At 42.0% G+C, this 23,657-nt stretch overlaps 1 pseudogene; it reads left to right on the top strand.

Moving 5' to 3' along the window:
- The first annotated feature begins 5,400 nt into the window (after nt 1-5,400).
- Nucleotides 5,401-21,879, top strand: LOC131548802 (cytosolic phospholipase A2 gamma-like; annotated as a pseudogene).
- The last annotated feature ends 1,778 nt before the right edge of the window (nt 21,880-23,657 follow it).

Genomic DNA, 23,657 nt, shown 5'->3' with positions numbered 1-23,657 from the left:
TCTCTCAACATTTTACACAAGTAGCCAGGTGGTGAAAACAAGAAAAAAGAAACTAAATTACGAAGTCACTTGCAATCGCTACTTGCACTCTTCGCTGCTTGCGGCGTCACTTGCAATCCACACAAACCGTGCATGTTGCCAATGGAGACGCTGTGGTGGTTAAACGATTAAAACTAATTTAATATCATAACATACAAGGTCCTGCAAGTCATCTGTAAGAGAAAAGACAACACCCACAAATCCGTGGCCGCAGAACAGCACGCTTTTAAACCACCCGTAGAAAATCATAAACACTTAATATGGCTTAATGTGTTAAGATAGTGCTATTAAAAGATCAAATTCAATATACAGTTTATTAATATAATGTATATGTATATAGTGTTTTTCTCCCATACCGCAAAACGTGGCATAATGTGGCATAACGGACTGAGATTATAAAGACCAAACTCAATATGCTCCTCTTCATTATTAAAACATAATTAATAAGCATTTTCCCATTTTGAATAAAATGTCTACAGCCCTTTTGTATCATTGTGTTTACCCATTAAGCTACATTACTGTTTTATTTATAATGATGTTCTACGGGAGAAAAACGTTTAATGTGCAACTTAACGCATTGCATTCTGGGCTCGTCTGCTTGCCTACACGGAGTTGGTCCTTTTAGTCTTAATGTATTTCTTAATGCGCGTTCATATGGTCTGTATAGTTTGCATAACAATAAGAAATACTGAATTTGGTCTTTATCATCTTAGTTCGTTATTATGCAACATTAAGTGTTTTGCTGTATGGGAGGAAAAGTGAAAGTTTGTGTTCATGGCCATTTGCTTGCCTTGCAGCATGTTAAATTAAACTATATATCAAATTTGATCTTTTAATAGCACTATCTTAACACATTAAGCCATATTAAGTGTTTATGACTTTCTACTTGAGGTTTAAAAGCACTTAATGAGAGCATTGCGTTCATATTCTGTTCTGTGGCCACGGATTTGTGGGTCTTGTCTTTTTCTCAATTCTAGACTACATTACATTAAATCTGGTCTTTTTCTCTGTTCCTCTCTCTCTGGACTTTCCAAACCAATTTTCAATGTGAATATTCAATTTGACCTTCCTCTTAATATGTCGGAAAGCTTCACTGCATTTATCAGACACACTGCATAAGGCAAGCTATAATAAGAGAAATAATTTCACAAAGCAATACCTTAAAATCAGTAAGTGAGAGTGAGAACATCAGTAATGCAGTATTATAATGAGATTATATAACGACTTTTCTTCTGCAATGAGGCTGAGGCTCTTCACAACTCCAGTAATAATAACATAACAACTGCTGAATAAACATGCTTTGAACAAACACACATGGACTTTAATTTGTAGCAAATAAATACAAGTGTATCAAAGGTTGAACACTTTGGCAGAGAGTTCACAGGTTGGATGTGAACGTGCGGATCCAAGTGCAAGCTTTTATTTAAAGACATGGTCATATTTACAGGCAGGGTCGAAACAATGGCAAACAGGTATGGCAGGGACAAGACAAAGAGTAATCCTAGGGCAAGCGAAGGTCGACGATGGGCGAACAGTGTCCAAAAGGGCAAGGCAGAGAGACAATCCAGGTACACGGGCTAGAAAACGAACACAGGAAAACAGGCAATGCAAGACTAGGATTACTAACAAGGTCTCTGTAGAGTAGCTATCACTAGGAGAGGGATACATGCATACAATACTCGGCAGTGCGGGAGAGAAAGTCCATGGCTATATATAAAGGCATGTAATCAGTGTGTGCGTAGGATCAGGTGTGCGTGTGATTAGTGCAATCAGCCGTGTGTGCAATCAGTGCAATGAATGATGGGAAATGCAGTCCAGTGTGAAGGATGGTGTGAGAGTCAATGTGGTGAGCGAGCTTCCAGGCGCTCCTAGAGCCAAACTATCCAGGAGGGTGGTGGAGCGGAGGCGGAACAGGGGGAGGGACGGAGGGCCAGGTCCACGTGGAAGCGGAGCGACCGGGAACCGAGGCAGAGCCGGCAGAGCAGGAAGCCAGAGCGGAGCTGACGAGACTGGAGCCCACCAGGGAGGAGCAGACAGAGCAGAAGACCACCAGGGCGGAGCAGACGAAACTGGAGCCCAACAGTGAGGAGCAGACAGGGCAGAAGAGCTCCCCGGTGGAGCAGACGGAGCCCACCAGTGAGAAGCAGACCGGGCAGAAGACCTCCACGGAGGCGCAGACAGAGCAGGAGCCCACCATGACGGATCAGGAACCCACGACAGAGACTGGGACCTAGGGAAAATTGAGACACAAGGAGGAGAAAGAACATGCACAGACACAAGGACAGAGGTGGGGAACATGTGAAGTCTATGAATATCTTCCCTGGTGGCAACTGAGCGGGCAAGCAGTCCATAACTAAAAACATTGATGGGAAGGGGACAGACAAACTGTTCATCAATGATTTCTTTGGCAGTGACAGACAAGACAGAAAGTTCACAATCAGCCACCATGGCTGGCTCAGAACGGGGCGAGAGTTCAGAGATGGCCTCCTCGGCCGGTTCAGAGCATGGCAAATGTTCAAAAGCGGCCTCCGTGGCCGTGACAGGACATGACGAGAGTTCAGGAACAGCCCTTTTGGCTGCGACAGGACAGGCAGAGAGTTCACAGACGGCCTCCATAGCTGTGACCAGACAGAACGAGAGTTCAGGGACAGCTCTTCTGGCTGTGACAGGACCGGACAAGGATTCGTAGACGACCTCCATAGCCACGACCGGACGGGACGAGAGTTCATTGATGTATACCACTGACACCTCCTGAGGTTCTGCAGCGGTTGCCGCCACCTCTGGAGGTTCTACAGTGGTAAACTCAGGACACAGGGAGAGTTCAGTAATGGTCTCTTCGACCGCAACACAGCAGGCTGAGAGTACAATGCTGGGCGCCACCACCATGCGAGGAGCTGAAGCGAGCACCACCGCTTTGGGAGGTTCTGCAGCATGTACCGCCACCTCTGGAGAAACTGCAGTGGGCACCATCACTTCGGGGAACACAGCAGCGAGCGCCACTACCTCAGGAGGTTCTGCAGTGTCAGCCGCCACCTCTAGCGACATCATAGTGGAAGCCATCACCTCTGGGAGTTCTGTGGTGGTGTATGCAGCCCAAACACACCAAAATGCGATCCCCATCATGGGAAGCACTTCAGACAGGGGGATCAGTTCAGGAACAGGAGGGTTAGAGTGAGTGGGTTTGGGGATACCAGCTGCGCGTGCAGACACCAGCGGTGAATCCCTCACACTGGATACCAGACTGGGATAATGGAAGACTGACCTTGATGATCTGGGTGTGTCAGCCCGGACGTGACGTGACTCTGGAAGGTCAGTGGAGACGTGACCCGACTCTGGAAGGTCAGCGGAGACGTGCTGCTGTGACTCTGGATGAACAGCCGTGAAGTGCTGCTGTGACTCTGGACGAACCGCCGTGACGGGCTGCTGTGACTCTGGACGAACCGCCGTGACGGGCTGCTGTGACTCTGGGAGATCAGCGTAGACGTGACTTGACTTTAGGAGATCAGCTGAGACGTGAAGTGACTCTGGACGATCAGCTGAGACGTGAAGTGACTCTGGATGATCAGCTGAGACGTGAAGATCAGCTGTGACTTGGTTTGACTCGTGAAGATCAGCTGTGACTTGGCTTGACTCGTGAAGATCAACGGTAGCTTGACTGGATTCACGAAGATCAACTATAACTGGACTTAGCTCTTTAAGGTCAACTGTGACCTGACTTGGCTCTTTAAGGTCAACTGTGACCTGACTTGGCTCTTTAAGGTCAACTGTGACCTGACTTGGCTCTTTAAGGTCAACTGTGACCTGACTTGGCTCTTTAAGATCAACTGTGACCTGACTTGGCTCTTTAAGATCAACTGTGAGGTTACCCTGTAAGATATCTCACAGAATTGAGTGACGTACTCCTCAATAGATGAACTCCCCTGTCTCAGGTCGAGCAGCTGGTTGAATGGATCCATACCTGGCCAGGGTTCCTTAGAAAAGCCGCTGGATCCTCGTGTGGCCGAGTATTCTGTAACATGGCTGACGAGACGTGAGACGTGTGGATCCAAGTACAAGCTTTTATTTAAAGACATGGTCATATTTACAGGCAGGGTCGAAACAATGGCAAACAGGTATGGCAGGGACAAGACAAAGAGTAATCCTAGGGCAAGCGAAGGTCGACGATGGGCGAAGAGTATCCAAAAGGGCAAGGCAGAGAGACAATCCAGGTACACGGGCTATAATCCAGGCAAGGGAATAAACAGAGGCCGAACAGTGAGACAGGGGTAAATACTGGGAACACAGACTAGAAAACAACAAACGTTCAGTAAAGCAGCTAACACTAGGGGAGTGAAAAACGCAGGACAATACAGGAATTGAACAGAAACACGGAATGACACGGAATGGCACGGAAAGGGTTAATCCAGGAAACACAGGCTAGAAAACGAACACAGGAAAACAGGCAATGCAAGACTAGGATTACTAACAAGGGCTCTGTAGAGTAGCTATCGCTAGGAGAGGGATATTTGCATACAATACTCGGCAGTGAGGGAGAGAAAGTCCATGGCTATATATAAGGCATGTAATCAGTGTTTTGCGTAGGATCAGGTGTGCATGTGATTAGTGCAATCAGCCGTGTGTGCAATCAGTGCAATGAATGATGGGAAATGCAGTCCAGTGTGAAGGATGGTGTGAGAGTCAATGTGGTGAGCGAGTGACCTCTGGTGGAGGGTGAATGGAAGTTCACAGACCGGATTTGTGACAGTTTCAAATGTTGAAACCGTTTTAATGTGCTTTTTACTTATGGGCAGTCGTGGCCTAATGAGATAGAGAGTCGGACTTGTAACCCAAAGGTCATGGGTTTGAGTCTCAGGTCCGGCAGGGATTGTATGTGGGGGGAGTGAATAACTAGCACTCTCTCCACCCTCAATACCACGACTGAGGTGAGACCCTTGAGCAAGACACCGAGCCCCCAACTGCTCCCCGGGGGCTGCAGCATTGGCTGCCCACTGCTCTAGGTGTATGTTCACTACTGTGTGTGTGCACTTGGATGGGTTAAATGCAGAGCACAAATTCTGAGTATTTCTTGGCCACACACCACTTCCCTTTCACTTTCCCTTAACAACAAGACAGTTGCTGAAAACAATACAATAGCACCGCAGCATTGGCTGCCCACTGCTCCAGGTGCATGTTCACTATGTGTGTGTGCACTTGGATGGGTTAAATGCAGAGCACAAATTCTGAGTATTTCTTGGCCACACACCACTTCCCTTTCACTTTCCCTTAACAACAAGACAGTTTCTGAAAACAATACAATAGCAACCGATGGTTTCCCATGAAGCTTTTTCACTCCACCCTCTCCTCCAGTTACAAAGAAAGTCCATGTTAATGATCTCCACCCCTCATGATGAGATATAAAAGAACATCTTCTGCCTGATCCGAGAGAAACAGCTGCTGTGATTATTGGTGAACCTCACGATATTACAAGACTAATCAAGAACAGTGAGTATATGTTTTAAGGATTTTACAATGGACAATTAAAAGTCTTGATGTCTTTATATTTCTAAGTGACAACAATGAATAAATAATGTTGGTTTGATTACTTCTATTGTCCTCATTTTTTAATCGCTTTGAATAAAAGTGTCTGCTAAATGACTAAATATAATGTAAACATGAATGAATCTAGCATTTTTCAATAATGGGCTTTAATTCTAAATAAAACTTGGCTAATACCAATGACTTACACAATAGTAAAGACTACCACTATTAGTAACTTACATTAAAATTTTTTTTTTTTTAAATGGTTCAATAATTGACATTTCAGGTAGGACTGTTTAACTTGAATGTTGACTCTGTTATTTTACAGATGAGTGCATCCAAACTTCAGGAAAGGTCTGAAATTCTCCTCAGATTCCAGCAGTATACAGTTGCAATCAAAAATTATTCAACTCCCTTGACCTGCAAGATATTTTGCTGCCGAGAACAAAATTTTATGAAATCAGTTCAACCAAAGCATCAGTAAACTATTAGAGAAAGTTTATTAACACACATTTGAGTGATTCTGAGAACGTAAAGTTGATGAAAAATTAAAAAAAAATCTAATTGGCTCTAAACATTCAAGTACAAAATTATTCAACCACAGAAAGTCAACATTTTTGGCCAATTTTAAATTTTAAGTTACAAGTAAGTAACTTAAAAACAGACATTTTGAATGGGGGTTGAATAACTACGACATTGCTGTATTACAACAAAATCCTATAACTCAAAAACATTACATTATACATTGACATTTTCACTTTTAATTTGCCACTAAACTGTTATAGATGCAATTTTTAAACAACTCTTGATCTTTAGAAAAGCTTACATCAGTAAATTATTACAGTCTCTAGGGCAGTGGTTCTCACTTCCAGTCCTGGGGGCCCCCTGCTCTGCACATTGTGCATGTCTCCCTTACTTGACACACCTGATTGAGATCATCAGCTCGTTAGGAGAGAGATCCATGAACTGAACTAACGAGCTGATGATCTCAATCAGGTGTGTTAAGTAAGGGAGACATGCAAAATGTGCAGAGCAGGGGGCCCCCAGGACTGGAATTGAGAACCACTGCTCTAGGGGGTTGAATAATTTCAATTGCAATTGTATGTAAGTACACTACTGCATAAACAATTAATATCTATTACAAACTGGATCGTTCTGTGATCTGTTCATAATTAACATCATTGTTAAATGCATTCAAATCTAAAATAGAAAATATATGAAATATCAGTATGTCTGTCTGTGTCTCCACTGCAGTGGTGAGGTCAGAATTGCAAACTCTCTACATATGAATGAGGAGGAGTTTGTAGTCAAAAGGAGAGAAACTGTTTTTCAAAGCCTGCGGAAATATAATATACCCTGCAGTAAGGTAAAACATCTTATACTTAATATATTACTAACAGCAGTGTAACGTACCAGAAATTCTTTCGTTCCATATGCATGCATGTGTACCGAACAAATATAGCCACATAATAACATTCCTATTTTTATATATCTTCATTTTAACAAATTGATATTTTTTCTTAAATCCCAAAATCAATCTTTTTGTCTGTGCTGTTTCAGTTGATGCGTGAATAAAACTTTAGACATTACTGCACCTTCCGTCTCAATATGGCTCTATTTAGATAAGAAACAAAGTCAAGTTCTGTCCATTTTATCCGGAAATCCAAACAATAAATGCCGCTTTGATGCTCTTTAATGTGGCATGACTGATCACCATAGGCTATAGAGGCCTCAGCTCAAAAGACAAGCTCGAGTAAACGCAATCATCCTTCACTCTTTACTACTAGTTACAGCAGGAAATAAACTCCTGTCATGAATTTCACTAAATGTATGCAGTATATTTTACTTAAAGGGATAGTTCACCCAAAAATGAAAATTACCCCATTTACTCACCCTCAAGCCATCCTAGGTGTATATGAATTTCTTGTTTCAGAGTCTGAGTTATATTTAAAAATGTCCTGGCTCTTCCAAGCTGTTACGGGGCTGACGAGACGAGAGGCGTGCGGATCCATTTGCAGACTTTTATTAGGCAGAGACGTGGTCATAACAGGCAGGGTCAAACAGTGGCAAACAGGTATAACAGGGGCGAGACAAAGAGTAAACAGAGACAAGCGTGGGTCGATGATCAGCAAACAGTATCCAAAGGGGCGAGACAGGAGAGGTAGTCCAAAACGTCAGCGATAGTCCAGGCAGGGGAAAACACGATTAAACAACAAAGTCAAGGCTAGGCAAGGCAAGGCAAGGAAAACTAACGGGGCTCTATAGGGCAGCGATAATGCATACAATACATGGCCACGAGGGAGAGAATGTCCAGGGTTGAAATAGTGTGTGTGATTAGTGATGCTGTGTGATCAGGTGTGCATGTGATTAGAGCAATGAGTGATTGGTGACAGCTGTGTGCGTGTGATTGGTGAGATGGCTGATGGGAAATGCAGTCCATGTGATGTGTGGTGTCCTCTAGTGGTAAATGAACGGGAGTGCAGACCAGATTCGTGACAGAGCCCCCCCCCAAAGAGCGGCTCCCAGACGCCAGACGCTCCACACAGTCTATAATCAGGAGGGAGGTGGAGCGGAGGCGGAACAGGGGGAGGGATGGAGGGCCAGGTCCTTGTGGAAGTGGAGTGATCTGGGGCCGAGGTGGAGCTGGCAGAGCAGGAAGCCAGGGCAGAGTGGACGGGACTGGAACCCACCAGGGCGGAGCAGGCGGGACTGGGGCCCACCAGGGCGGAGCCGACGGACCAGACGGGACTTGAGCCCACCAGGGCGGACCAGACGGGACAGGAGCCCACCAGAGCGGACCAGATGGGACAGGAGCCCACCAGAACCAGACAGCAGACCACCACGGCGGCACAGATCGAACAGGTGGAGCAGAAGACCACCATGGTGGAGCAGAAGACCACCACGACGGATCAGGAACCCACAGCAGAGCCTGGGACCTAGGGAGAATGGAGACATAAGGAGGAGACAGAACATGCACAGACACAAGGACTGAGGTAGGGAACACAGAAAGTTCATGGTTAGTTTCCATAGCAGGGACAGGACAGAACGAGAGTTCATTGACGGCCTTCATAGCCGTGACAGGACAGAACGACAGTTCATTGACAGCCTCCATAGCCGTGATAGGACAGAACGAGAGTTCATTGACGGCCTCCATAGCCGTGACAGGACAGAACGAGAGTTCATTGACGGCCTCCCTTGCCGTGACAGGACAGAACGAGAGTTCATTGACGGCCTCCCTAGCCGTGACAGGACAGAACGAGAGTTCATTGACGGCCTCCATAGCCGTGACAGGACAGCACGAGAGTTCATTGACTGATACCGCTGACACCTCTGGAGGTTCTGCGGCGGTTGCCGCCACCTCTGGAGGTTCTACAGTGTTAAACACAGGACACAGGGAGAGTTCAGTAATGGTTTCTTCGACCGTAACACAACAGAATGAGAGTTCATTGCTGGGCGCCACCACCATACGAGGAGCTGAAGTGAGCACCGCCGCTTCGGGAGGTTCTGCAGCATGTACCGCCACCTCTGGAGAAACTGCAGCGGGCACCATCACTTCAGGGAACACGGCAGGGAGCGCCACTACCTCAGGAGGTTCTGTAGCGTCAGCCACCACCTCTAGAGACACCATAGTGGACGCCACCACCTCTGGGAGTTCTGTGGTGGTGTATGCAGCCCAAACACACCAAAATGCGATCCCCATCAGGGGAAGCGTTTCAGACAGGGGAATCAGTTCAGGAACAGGAGGGCTAGAGTGAGTGGGTTTGGGGATAACAGCTGTGCGTGCAGACACCAGCGGTGAATCCCTCACACTGGATATCAGACTGGGATAATGAAAGACTGACCTTGGTGATCTGAGTGTGTCAGCCCGGACGTGACCCGACTCTGGAAGGTCAGCGGAGACGTGACGCTGTGACTCTGGACGAGCAGCGGAGACGTGACTTGACTTTAGGAGATCGGCTGTGAAGTGCTGTGACTCTGGACGAGCAGCGGAGACGTGACGCTGTGACTCTGGACGAGCAGCGGAGACGTGACGCTGTGACTCTGGACGGACAGCTGTGACGTGCTTCTGTGACTCTGGACGGACAGCTGTGACGTGCTGCTGTGACTCTGGACGGACAGCCATGACGTGACTTGACTTTAGGAGATCAGCTGAGACGTGACTCGGTTGATGACGACCAACTGTGACTTGGCTTGACTCTCTGACATCAACCGTGACTTGACTTGGTTCTTGAAGATCAGCTTTGACTTTACTTGATTTGTGACGATCTATGGGGACTTGACTTAGCTTGTGAAGATCAGCTCTGACTTGGCTTGATTCATGACGATCAATGGCGACTTGACTTAGCTTGTGAAGATCAGCTGTGACTTGTCTCGACTGGTGAAGAGAAGCTGTGAATTGGCCTGACTCATGATGATCAGCGGTAGCTTGACTGGATTCATGAAAATCAACGGTGACTTGACTGGGCTCTTTAACAGCAACTGGGACTGGACTTAGCTCTTTACTGGCAGCAATGTCATGACGGAGTGTTGTTGTGGCTGCCATTTTGTGAACGGGCTCCGGTGTCGCTGCCATTTTAGTCACAAACGTGGTGTTATTTTCCTCCTCCGCAACACCCACAGTAAATGAAGAGCCAACACATAACAGAGCATAGTCTATAAAATCACTTAAAGACAAACGGGGACCCTCGCGAATTAGTCGCGATTTGAGCGGCTGGTTAATGCCCTCGCAAAAAAAGTCTATCAGTACACAGTCCGGCAGATCAGAAAAATAGGCTAAATCTAAATACTCCTGTACGTAATCCTCGAGTGATCGCAAGCCCTGCTCGAGGGTTAACAACAGTCTCGCAGTGTCCATACCTGGCCAATGTCCATATGAAAAGCCGCTAGATCCTTGTGCGGCCGAGTATTCTGTTACGGGGCTGACGAGACGAGAGGCGTGCGGATCCATTTGCAGACTTTTATTAGGCAGAGACGTGGTCATAACAGGCAGGGTCAAACAGTGGCAAACAGGTATAACAGGGGCGAGACAAAGAGTAAACAGAGACAAGCGTGGGTCGATGATCAGCGAACAGTATCCAAAGGGGCGAGACAGGAGAGGTAGTCCAAAATGTCAGCGATAGTCCAGGCAGGGGAAAACACGATTAATCAACAAAGGCAAGGCAAGCAAGGAAAACTAACGGGGCTCTGTAGGGCAGCGATAATGCATACAATACTCGGCCAAGAGGGAGAGAATGGCCAGGGTTGAAATAGTGTGTGTGATTAGTGATGCTGTGTGATCAGGTGTGCATGTGATTAGAGCAATGAGTGATTGGTGACAGCTGTGTGCGTGTGATTGGTGAGATGGCTGATGGGAAATGCAGTCCATGTGATGTGTGGTGTCCTCTAGTGGTAAATGAACAGGAGTGCAGACCAGATTCGTGACACAAGCATTATAATGACAGTGACAGCTGGACTCTGGCACTATATATAGACCTCACAGCAGTCACTTATATTATGAGAAAGACTGAAAACCTTTGAGGATTTTTTTCTGCTGCTGAGGGGTGCGTTTCAATCAGGGTCTGCTGTTGGAGTATAAATTTAATATTATACTTAGATTTATAAATTAATGTAAAAACTGCCTTATTGTACAATTGACATGTTTGCATTTTATTTGAGTGTTTATTATTATATCTAAAAATAAATAGCAGTTGAATTTAATTGTTTTGCCTCTGTTGTAATTGCAACCTTTAATATTATTGTAATGGGCAAGTAATTGGGCTCCACATAGTTTACAGCATTAGCTGAGAGGGCTGTGCGATATGACGATATACAGTATATACAATGTTTAATATTGACATCGGTGACAAGGATTATGAAAATTCTATGGTATCAAATATTTTAATATCATAAAAATCTTTTTAAAAGAAAACAAAATACTATATCGTGATATATATCATCATCGTGATATAAAATTAGTCATATCGTGATATACTGTAAGATTTTGGTCATATCGCCCACCCCTAAGCTGAGGTAGATCTTTCATCCTAAAGAAACTTTAATTATAATTATAATATAATAATTATAATGTTATAAATGTAATTATAATTGAATTTAAAGACAGAGCCATATTTTGTTCAGTAAACCACTGTTTAATAAAAAAATAAGCAATTTTACAGTTTTTTCCCCTCTGCTGTACCAACCATGTACCGAACCATGACTTTGATTCTGAGCCGTGTTTGTTACATGTTTGTGTACCGTTAAACCCCTAATATCTACCTATCTGTCGCTGGTGTCGCTGATGAACATCAAATGATTCCCAAATCAAACTGTGTGTGCTTCATGGTAAGGTGCCAAACATTGCATTACTGGGTTCTGGAGGTGGACAAAGAGCCATGGTGGGTTTGCTGGGATCCCTGGTTCAGCTCAATAAAGTGGGTCTTCTGGACTGCATCCTTTATCTGAGCGGAGTCTCTGGATCCACCTGGTACGAACCTTGAGAAACAACAAACACAGAGAGATTGAATTGGGTTGAATGTCAAAAATGAGAGCAGTATGTTCTTCTCTGAAGGTGCATGGCCTCCTTATACCAAGAACCAGACTGGTCCACCAAACTAGAGACTGTGAAAGACAAAATCATCAAGAGAATCAGCGGCCCTGCAGTCAGCTGGGGAGATGCATTTGCCAAACTGAAGAAATATTACTATGGGAAAGATTTCTTCAGCTTGACTGATGTCTGGGCAGTGATGGCCGTCACAATATATGTGAAAGAGGTCTGTAATTAATCATAACTATTTACCATCATTTGCTATAAATATATATATATATATATATATTTATTTATTTATTTATTTTTTTTTTCTTTTCAGATTGACGAACACAAACTCTCAGCGCAGTGTAACCAGCACAGTAAAGACCTGTTTCCTATCTTCACAGTGATCGACAAGCAATGCAAACAGTGCAAGGACGAGAAAGGTCTGTGTTGGTGTGTGTCTGAAAGAATTAAAGTGAGTTTTTGTGTTCATGTCAGCTGGTTGTATTTTCTGTCTGCAGACTCCTGGTTAGAGATCAGCCCACATGAAGCAGGTTATTCCCTCACTGGAGCGTTTGTGGGAACATCCAGCTTTGGTAGTCAGTTTGACGATGGCTCAAAGAAAAAACCTCAGGATGAAATGGACATGCTGTACCTGCAAGGTAAAAAACTCTGTCACAAGAGAGTTTATTAATATTTGCAACATTACAGTTAGAAATGCTAAAAATAATTGATCGTTTTAACAGCAAATTGAGTTTTACATGCAACATAAAACTATTCATTACAGAGAGATTTAAAGTATAAAGCATTTCTTCTGAGGAATTTAAGGGTTCAGATGACAAGTTGATGTATTAGACTGTTATATAACAAATATTGCATATTTTGTTTTAAAATTATGTTTTTGATTCATTTATTTTAAACACTTTTAAATGTAATTGTATTTTCTGCAGCTCTGTGTGGCAGCGCTTTAGCAGATGGAGACGAGATCCGTAAATTCCTCTGGGAAAAAATAAAAGGTGCAGCTGCATTTGAAGATTCAGTTCTACCTAAAAATGACAGTCATTTCATTATCATGTAATAATCATAACTCTGATTTTCTCCCCAGATTTCTTTAAACATTTAGTACATTTGGGGATGCTTGAGGAAATGGGGAAAGGTAAAGTATGTGCGTTGCTGCATTTATTTATAGATAAGTTTTATCTTTTGGGCCCACTGATCTGTTCATGCTTCCTGCTGACAAATGAAATGTGAAAGTCTATACAGGTGAGAAGAAAAAGATGAGCTATAATAATGATAATCTGTAATCTGGTTTTAAAGACTGTTAGTGACCCATAATTAATTCCATATCACTTGCTATAAATATATAGTAACACTTTACAATAAAGTTCCATTTTCTGATGAAACTACTTCTGAAGCATTTATTAATATTAAATCATTTTCATTTCAACATTTACTAAAACATTATTAAAATCAAAGGTTGTGTAACAAAGGGCCTGGAGAAGATCTCGGTGGGTAAAATCCTTTCCGGTTCGTCATTGTTATCTTCAGGGTTATGGATGTGGGACAGGGCATCCGCCTTGACATTTTTGGAACCAGGACGATAGGAGATTTTGAATTGGAACTGGGTGAAGTTGTCACGAATCTGGTCTGCACTTCCGTCCATTCACCACCAGAGGTCACTCGCTCACCACATGGACTTTCACACCACACACCACATGGACTCCATTTCCCATCATCCAACACTGATCACAGCTGTCACCAATCACTTATTGCACTAATCACACGCACACCTGATCCCACGCACATACTGATCACACACGCTTAAGCGTGGACTTTCTCTGCCTCTCTGCCGAGTATTGTATGCGTTTACCACTCCCATAGCCGTAGCTACTCTACAGAGCCCCTGTTGTTTTCCTAGTTTTCCCCTGCCTGTTTGGTTTGTGTTTTCCCGTGTTTGTTCTAGCCCGTGTTTCCCTGGATTAACCCTTGCCTTGCCGTTTGGACTCTGATTGCACCCCATTGGATTCTAGCCCGTGTTCCCTGGATTATCTCTCTGCCTTGCCCACTGGATACTGTTGCCGATCGTCAACCTTTGTTTGCCCTAGGATTACTCTTTGTCTTGTCTCTGCCATACCTGTTTGCCATTGTTTCGACCCTGCCTGTACGACCACGTCTCTGCCTAATAAAAACTTGCACATGGATCCGCACGTCTCACGTCTCGTCAGCCCCGCTACAGAAGTAAAGTGCCCATCTAGCTTGTCTAGGATTTAGCCGTTTAGCCTCGCGGAGATATTGCAGATTTTTGTGATCTGTTAAGACTAGGAAAGGATGAACAGCTCCCTCCAACCAGTGCCTCCATTCTTCCAAGGCGAGCTTGATGGCTAGTAATTCACGGTTGCCGATGTCGTAATTTCTCTCCGCCGGGCTGAGTTTCCGGGAGAAGTAGGCGCATGGATGGAGTTTGGGAGGCATCCCCTGCTGCTGAGAAAGAACGGCTCTGACTCCTGTAGTAGGCTACAGTCTACAATCTACCTCCACTATAAAGGCTAACTTGGGATTGGGGTGCACAAGGAGTGGTGCGCTGGTGAAAGCATGTTTGAGTTTATTAAAAGGTTCTAGGGCACTAGGATTCCAGGAGAGTGATTTAGATTTACCTTTGAGTAGGTCGGTGAGCGGGCTGGTGATGGTGCTGTAATTTGATATGAATCGTCGGTAAAAATTGGAAAATCCTAAGAATCTTTGGAGTTCCTTAATGCTTGCAGGAAGGGGCCAGGATGTAATTGCTTCCACCTTCCCCTTGTCCATGCGGATGCCACCACTGTTGATGATATAACCGAGGAAATGGACTGTAGATTGGTGGAAGGTGCATTTCTCTGTCTTGAGATATAGTTGGTATTCTCGTAAACGTTGGAGGACCTCCGCAACGTGTTGGCGATGTTCGGCCAGGCTCCGGGAGTATATGAGGATGTCGTCTATGTAAATGATTACAAAGCGGTGATGGAACTCCCGGAGCACCTCATGCATGAATCCTTGGAAGACTGAAGGAGCATTGACTAGCCCATATGGCATTACCCGATACTCGTAGTGACCGGTGTTGGTCACAAAGGCGGCCTTCCACTCATCCCCTTTACGAATGCGAATGCGGTTATAGGCGCTGCGGAGGTCCAGCTTGGTGAATATGGTGGCACCGCGAAGTTGTTCCAGAGCAGTTGGGACAAGGGGAAGAGGATATCGGAACTTGACCGTAATTTCATTGAGCTTCTGGTAATCGATGCAGGGTCTTAGGCCACCGTCTTTCTTTGCCACAAAGAAGAAACTGGAAGCAGCAGGGGAAGTAGATGGAACTATGTAACCTTGGTGTAATGCCTCCTCAATGTACTCCTCCATGGCCTTCTGTTCGGGGGGGTGATAGTGGATAAATTCTCCCATGCGGTACTGGCTCACCCGGTATGAGGTCGATCGCGCAGTCCCACGCCTGATGCGGTGGTAGCTGGGCAGCTTTTTTGAAGACGTCACTAAAGTGGGCATAACAGGATGGGATATCAATGGATAGTTTCTCAACCGGGCTCTCTATGGAGGTCGTATGAACTGGAAGTTGTACGGGATCCATGAGGGAAGGTCGTGGTAACTTAGGAAAACAGTGAGGGAAACAGCTCTTGCCCCACTTTAGGACTTCTCCTGTCCTCCAGGATAGATGGGGATCATGCTGCACCAGCCATGGGCGGCCAAGGATGATGTCCACAGTGGAACCCTCCAGAACCAGTAAGTGGAGTTCCTCTTGATGTAATTGCCCAATTTGTAGTCATAAGGGTCCTACACTGCGGCGGACGTGACGTCTTGTTAGGGGTTTGCCAGTTATTGATTGGACCTCGTAGGCGGTCTCCGTGACCGAGGTCGGGAGCCGGAGCTGCTGGATGAGGTCTCCAGAGATGAAGTTTCCCGCAGAGCCAGAGTCGAGGGGGACGGTAACTGTAATTACACAGGATTCGGCAGTAAGCGGAGCACATGTTGAGAGAGGGTTTAGTTTGTTGAAGGGGGGAAGTACGGAACTCACCAGGGCCCGAGGAGGACGAAGAGGGCACTCCAGGATCCGATGTCCACTAGCACCACAGTACAAACATAACCCCTGGGTGATCCGTCTTTGTCTTTCTTGTAGTGAAAGGCGAGTTGAGTCTGTTTGCATTGGTTCTGGAGGGTCACTGGTCTCTGGTCGACGTGGAGGAGGAGTGGCAATGGCTGTGAGGTCAGTGGAGCAGGATTGAATTCGGTTGGAACACCGGATGGCCAGTTGGATTAATTTTTCTAAGCCATACGTGTCGTCGTAAGCACTGAGATGAAGGCGTAAGTGAGGGTTGAGTCCTTGTCGGAAAGCTGTTATCAGAGACGGCTCATTCCAGCCGCTGGCTGCTGCAAGGGTTCGGAATTGGAGCGCATATTGGTGAATGGTCATCGTACCTTGTCGAAGTTGATACAGTTTTTCACCCACGGATAAGTCTCCTGGTGAGCTGCTAAACACTTCCCTAAAGTAGTGGATGAAGTTGGAGAACGTTTGAGTAACGGGTCCTATCGCTTTTCAAAGGATATACTTAGAGAGTCGTTCTCAAGGGGTTTGAGTCCACGTCGTGGTTACGAGATCGGACAGTCAGAGTGGCTGAAGTGAGGGCTTATAAGCTGGGGTTGATGACTGTGGTGATAAGGTGCAGGTGAGCGTGATTAGTACTCGGGTGATGTGGATCGTCGTGACTGGTGGAGACCAGGGCCTGGCCGATCAGTGACAGGTTGTATCTGTTAATATTATTTAATGGACCTAAGCTAGCATGAAATAACAATAAAATGTTGTATTTTTACTTATACTGTAAAAAAATTAAATAAAATAAACATAAAAAAAATAAACATTGAAATGCTTGGCAGCACAGAACAAGCTACTAAAGTCACAAAAAAGCTTTTCATTTCAGTAACTAACATCATCTGTTCAGATTTTCTCTCGCAACGTTTTCTATAACAAATGTGCTTCAGAAACTCACAATTACAGCAGCCAGAGGAAAACTGATGTTAAAAAGTCAAGGCTCAAGAGCCCAACTAAAGCAAATGCTTGTCTCCGCAAAGACAATTTGTATCAACATCTAAACCTCTGTTAATGCTCAATAAAATGTTTTGTTTGAAAGAAATAAAGGCAGACTGGATTGTAATGAGTAAAGATGTTGAGATCTAGGGAGATCTGTTAGCGATTAATGTTCTGTTGCTGCCATTTATTTATTTATTTATTTTTTTACAGTGAAGGTGTATGATCGTAATAATTTAGGAAATGCCTGTAGATTAACTGTGCTGTCAGCTTATTTAAATGAGATTTTACTTTAATTTTATGTTTTTTGTTAGGCAGCTGTTGCTGCCAGTCATTTGACCGTTTTATCATCTAATGGTCTTTAATTGCAGATTATTTTTGTAATTTTACATACATTTGTATGTCATTTAAGAAAACAGAAAAAGTACTGTATAAACATACAGTAATGTTTCTGTATTAAAAAAAAAGTTAATTACTGTAATTTGTTAATGTCATAAAACTTAAAATAACAGCAGAGTGGTTAATTTAGAGATGATTTTACTTTAAGTTTTGACTACAATTTAAAATAAAACAGCCTGAAAAAATCTGTTGTTTTCTGTAAATTAAATATTTATTTTTTTATTTTTTTTACAATGTACACTAACTTAATAAATACTGTAACAAATGTATTGCTCATGCATCTTATTGTAAAGTGTTACCAAATGAGAATGTCATCAAATTCATTTTAGCTTCAAATCAAAACATGACTTTTGGACAATGTTATGTGTATGTTTGCTTGTGGAAAAATCATGATATCTGAACATGATGAATTTGGGGGTTGAAACACTTACATTCAAGACATTTTGCATTGTGTTCATGTTTGTTTAATGTGTGTTTTCTTTAAAGACCCAAAAGCCCCACCTGTAGAAAAGTGTTACCAGGTGCTCATGGATCTTGCGAACATGAATCTCTCTGTTTTAAATGGCAAAGATCCTTCTGATCTTGATCAATCCATCAGAACAACACTGAAGGGTAAGAGTGTGTTTCATAAAGAGGTGACTAGCTTAGTTCACTTTAGAGTCTAGATATCAGTTACTGCAGTCAATATTGCTCAATGATGAGTTTCTGAATAGACATAATCAAAAAAGTTATTTAACATTAATCCCCATAATTATCCAGAATTTAACACAGTGAGGACAGTTTAATGGCAATTCAATCAAGAGAGACAATCTCTTCAGTGGGTTTTTGTTAGGTGAAAGACAGAATGACATTGTCATATGGCTGAATGACAAAATGCAATTTTGATTTGAGAACAATACCTTTTTGTTTGATTTCAAATGCTATTTGAAATAAAGAGGCTGCATTTCATTCCTGTAATTAAAAGGCCTCTTGTCTTTTTAGCTAAATTTAAACAGTAAAACATGAAAACAAACTAATGGATGAAACTGCAAAACTGTCACATGCAAAAACATCTGTTTAAGACAAGACACAAACTAGAAGTATATGTTGTCAGATAACAATAACTCAATAATGTACATGTTTCCCTCTTTTACAGAGCTTGGTGGAGGCAAAACTCAGCTGATTTTTCCTACAGAAAAACTGAATCTCGCTGATAAACATGCTGCAAAACTGTATATGCAGCATTACACTAAAGCTGTGTGTAATGATTTGAGATGCTGGTTCAGTTTCTGGCCTTTCAGTAGGTTGAATTGTCTGTACAATCTATGTGATTTGTACAATGTACTTTTTTGGGGGATTTTCTAACCAGATTTATGTGTGAACTGAGAAGCGCTTTACTCTGAGATTTCATAAAGCTTCCGAAACAGATTGATGCCACAAAATGACCTTTTCTTAAAACATAAAGCTGAAGAAACTAATTAAACATCGAAAACCTTTTTCATCTACAGTTCTTCAGCTAGTCTGCTGAAAAACAATTTACAGAATGAAAAAAACAATGTCATGTACTACATTTAATAGCCACTGTGCATTACAGATGTTTGGATGAGCATTTGTAAATGCATGGCTCAGTGGATCTGGGGAAGGAATTATGACTTTCTCCACAACATGACAGGTGAGAACAGTCCTGTTTGTAAATTTGCAATTCAATATGAAAAATAAACTAATTTCATGCTGTAATCCCTCCAGATAAAAGAGTGCCTTGCGCGCTTCTGCAAAGTGAGACGAGAGACTATGAAGATGCCGGACTGTTGCTCACCCTACATCTCAGTGCTGAGAAAAGAAAGAAAGGTTGATCTCATCATTTCCCTGGATTTCAGTGATGGCGATCCTTTCACGGTATTATACACACACATAGCACATAATAGAATAAAGTTAAAGGAATAGATCACCTATAAATGATCATTTACTCCCCCTCATGTAGTTTCAAACCCGTATGATTTTAGTTCTTCAGTAGAAAACAACAGGTATAATCATGCTGCTTTTTTCCTCGCACTGTAAAATAAATTCCGTAAAATTTATGGTAAAAAACCGACAGCTGTGGTTACTGGAATTCTACCATAAAAAATATGGTAGCAGCATTTTAGGTTTTACGGTTTTAACTTAAATTTACAGTTAAATACCGTAATTTCACTAAGTGATATAATGTTAATATACCAACCTATTGAAGTACTGAAATCTGTTTTGTACCTTTGAAATACACTGATAACCACCAAATGCAGAAAGTGATGAGAAAATCACATGATGAAGCAAAGCCCATCACAAGCAGCTTTTAAATAATAACATATATAGAAGGTGCACAGTGTCATTCACACTAAACACCATCATGGTGAGACTCATTAAACTGAAATATGCAATAAACATTAATTTAACAACATTAGATGTAACATACAACCCTAATAAACATAACTGATGAGAGAAAACTAAGAAGAAACAGTTATTTAAAACAAACAAACATCAAATTCAAACAAAATTTGAAATGCAATGCAGGGAATTCTGGGAACGTCAATTTACGGTATTTCCCTGTAAATTTTACATTCCTTTTCACTTCCAAAAAATGGTATTTCACCGTAAAATTGTCTGAAATGTCTATTACAGGTTTTCAATGTATATATTAGGGGAACTTACCGTTAACCATTTAACAGGTTTTTACTGTAGTATTTTCACAGTTTTTAACCGTTAAAATTACGGGTCATTTTTTACAGTGCATGACATTCATTGTGACCACCAGAAGTCACTCTAACCTTAAAAAACAAAAACAAGAAAACAAATCAAACAAATTTGCATATGACTTCATTTGAATAATATTTATCTATAATACCTGGAGAGAGCATCTGCTAGCATTCTCACTCATCTCGGCCTTATGATTTCAGTGAATAACAACTTGAATTTCAACTGAAATGATATTGATATGCTTTTCCATTGCAGACAGTGAGAGAAGCTGCTGATGTGTGCAGGAAACAAAACATCCCTTTCCCTGAAGTCAACATTCCTGTTGAAGATGCAAAGAAACCGAAGGACTTCTATGTGTTCAAAGGCAAAAACACTCCAACCGTGATTCACATCCCTCTGTTTAATGCGGTCAACTGTGGAGGCAAGTTAAGATTGTCTAGTTAAATAAAACTGAAACAACAACTATGTTTTCATTTAAGTGTTCTGCTCTATCTTCAGGTAATATTGAGACCTGGAGGGAAAAATATAAGACCTTTCAAGGTTCTTACAGTGCTGAGAAGATTACTGATCTTATGGAGGTTGCTGGAAAAAACATCTCAAACAACAGAGAGAAACTGCTGCAGGAGATTGGTGTGGCTGCTGGGCAAGAGGGACACAAATAATGAGTTGAATAATAAGTCCTTCCCGTTTGTTTGTTTTTTGTGTGTAAGTAAATTCTATTCTTTTTGTCACTTTATGTTTATGTTGACTTTTTTTAGGTTAAATAAATTACTTACACTAAGAGAAAACAGTTAAATAATGCACTGTTTATTCAAATGAAGTATATTTCTCATCAATTTAGTGCTTTACAAGCATGTTTACATTTATTCCAAAATAATAACTATAAGACATTTCATATTCCATGCATATTGGTTAACTGCTATTCAGCTGTTCTTTTCAGTAGTCAACTTATTTCTAGATCATCCGTCATCAAAGCTGAATAAACACTGTATGGCTATGTGTCATGTACTTTAAAGGGATAGTTCACCCAAAAATTAAAATTCTGTCATTAATTACTCACCCTCATGTCGTTCCAAACCCGTAAGACCTCCGTTTATCTGCAGAACACAAATTAAGATATTTTTGATGCATCCCGTGAGCTCTCTGACCCTCCATAGACAGCAAGTGTCCTAACATGATCAAGGTCCAGAAACGTAGCAAAGACATCGGTAAAATAATCCATGTGACATGAGGGTGAGTAAATAATGACAAAATTTTTATTTTTGGGTGAACTATACCTTTAATTTTACCAAGCTGATTTCTCACTAAAAACACTATAAGAAAGTGTTTTCAAGTAATTTCAAGGCTAATTTTGACTTGACATACATCTAATCGAGTTGTTGACATCTTTTAATTAGACTCCTCGTTAACACCATAATTTGTTTGTTTAGATCGATTTGAGGATGCAGAACATGCATGGAAATGAGAGGCGGGGTTTATCGGCCAATCACAGCTCTTTTCTGTTTAATATGTTAAACACTGTTCTGCACGTTTCAGTCTGTTCCTTCATGCTTGACTTTTATTAAATAAATGATTATTAATAATCAAATCAACCATATCACAGACATGATTACAACTATGATTGCTTCTGTTCCAATGAATTAATAAACTGTTCTCTAAAAAACTAAGGTTTTGTCCTGGTCATTTGATTTCAAACAGCACAACTGCTCATTACTGTAAAACAATGACAAACTCCACGATGTGAGGAGCAGTGTTGGGGGTAACGCATTACAAGTAACGTGAGTTACGTAATCAGATTACTTTTTTCAAGTAACTAGTAACGCATTACAAGAAAATACCTGAGTTACTTTTTCAAAAAAGTAACTCCAGTTACTTTGTTTTCCCTTTTATTGACTGACAGCTCTCCTGTCGCCATATTGGGAGAAATCGGAAGTACAGAGGCGTTGTGTGCGCTGTGTGAACGTGATGTTACTGTAGTTCTAGACTAAATGTGAATGTGCATTAATTCATCCCACTCGCAAAAAAACTGATTTAGTATTCATCAAAATGAATTAAAACAGTGAAATGCAAACTCAGAATATGACGCACACCTGCAATAATTAAATAAGTTAAATAACACAAATGCATCTAATCCCATTTTATTAACCGATGTCTTTGTTGCTGACCTTTTATGATCCAGTTCAACCATGCTAATAAGAAAAAATAACTTTAGATAAACTAACAATTGTGCTTCATTGTTTTTTTCTTTATTGCTGAAGAGTGTTGAACCTTCTTCTCCTGCGTTCTACTGTACAGACGTGAATTTACTTTTCCTTCAGCCTGAGGTTTATTCATTACACTTTTTGGTGTGAAAGAGATTTTACATTTGCTATAAATAGAACTTCTTATATTAAAAACAATCAAGCCCTGCTCATATTTAACGTGAAAATAAGTAACGCGAAAGTAACGTAAAAGTAACGTAACTATTTACTTTTTAAGGGAGTAATGCAATATTGTAATGCATTACATTTAAAAGTAACTTTCCCCAACACTGCTGAGGAGACGCACATGTTTCTGAAGAATCTCCACTGTAAAGTGTTCAAGCTGAGAAAGTTAAACTTTGGAGCCCTCTTTGTGGTTATCAGATATAACGCCATCTTTTCTCCTTTGTGTTTTGCCCATTGTCTTTTGCGGGATCTCGTAGCGAGTCCGTGTTGAATCCAGTCCATGGATTCCTTTATATTACAGGAAAAGGCTTTTAAAATCTCCAATTAACAAAATGTTCATATTCTCATCTGATTAAAGACAAAATCATTTAAATGTGAAGCTGTTCTGGGACGTTACAAAAAAGAAAAAAAGAAGGCTACCACGCAAAAAAAAATGTTTTTATTAAATTCAAACAGGGCTGCGTTCAGCCCAACAAAACGGTGCAAAACGTTTATTAAACGGAAACAGTGGCGCGTTGAACACTGTTCTGGTGACACAAGAGTTGCAGCTATGGCAGCTGAGAAGGACATTCTTTGTGTTCTTTTTGAAGAAGTTTTCGGAGCCTGATGAAATCGATGTTACAGTCACTGCCCTTGCTGTCCAGAATAAAAGAGAACATCCCAATCGAGTGAAGGATTTGTGGAAACTGTGGTTCCTAATTATTGTGATCCAACATTTGCCTCGCATTTCAGGATGAAAAGACAAACATTTCAGGTGAAGGATAATCCACTTCTTACCTCCCAGACTGTGTTATGATCTATATGACCGCATTATTTTTATTGTGAGCATTAGGCTTATCGTTATTGCTGATCACTGTTGTTGTGCTATGATATTATAATATTTACCATTATATAATCAGGTTAGTATAGAAAAGTTTATGAAAGTGTCACTCCACAATACAATAGCAAAATATATAAATATGTATAGTATTTTTATGTTACATTAATCAGTGTCTAG

This window comes from Onychostoma macrolepis, chromosome 10 (assembly GCF_012432095.1).
Source record: "Onychostoma macrolepis isolate SWU-2019 chromosome 10, ASM1243209v1, whole genome shotgun sequence".
NCBI lineage: Eukaryota > Metazoa > Chordata > Actinopteri > Cypriniformes > Cyprinidae > Onychostoma > Onychostoma macrolepis.
The sequence above is the reverse complement of the archived record's forward strand: the minus strand, read 5'-3'. Positions and strand labels throughout refer to the sequence as shown.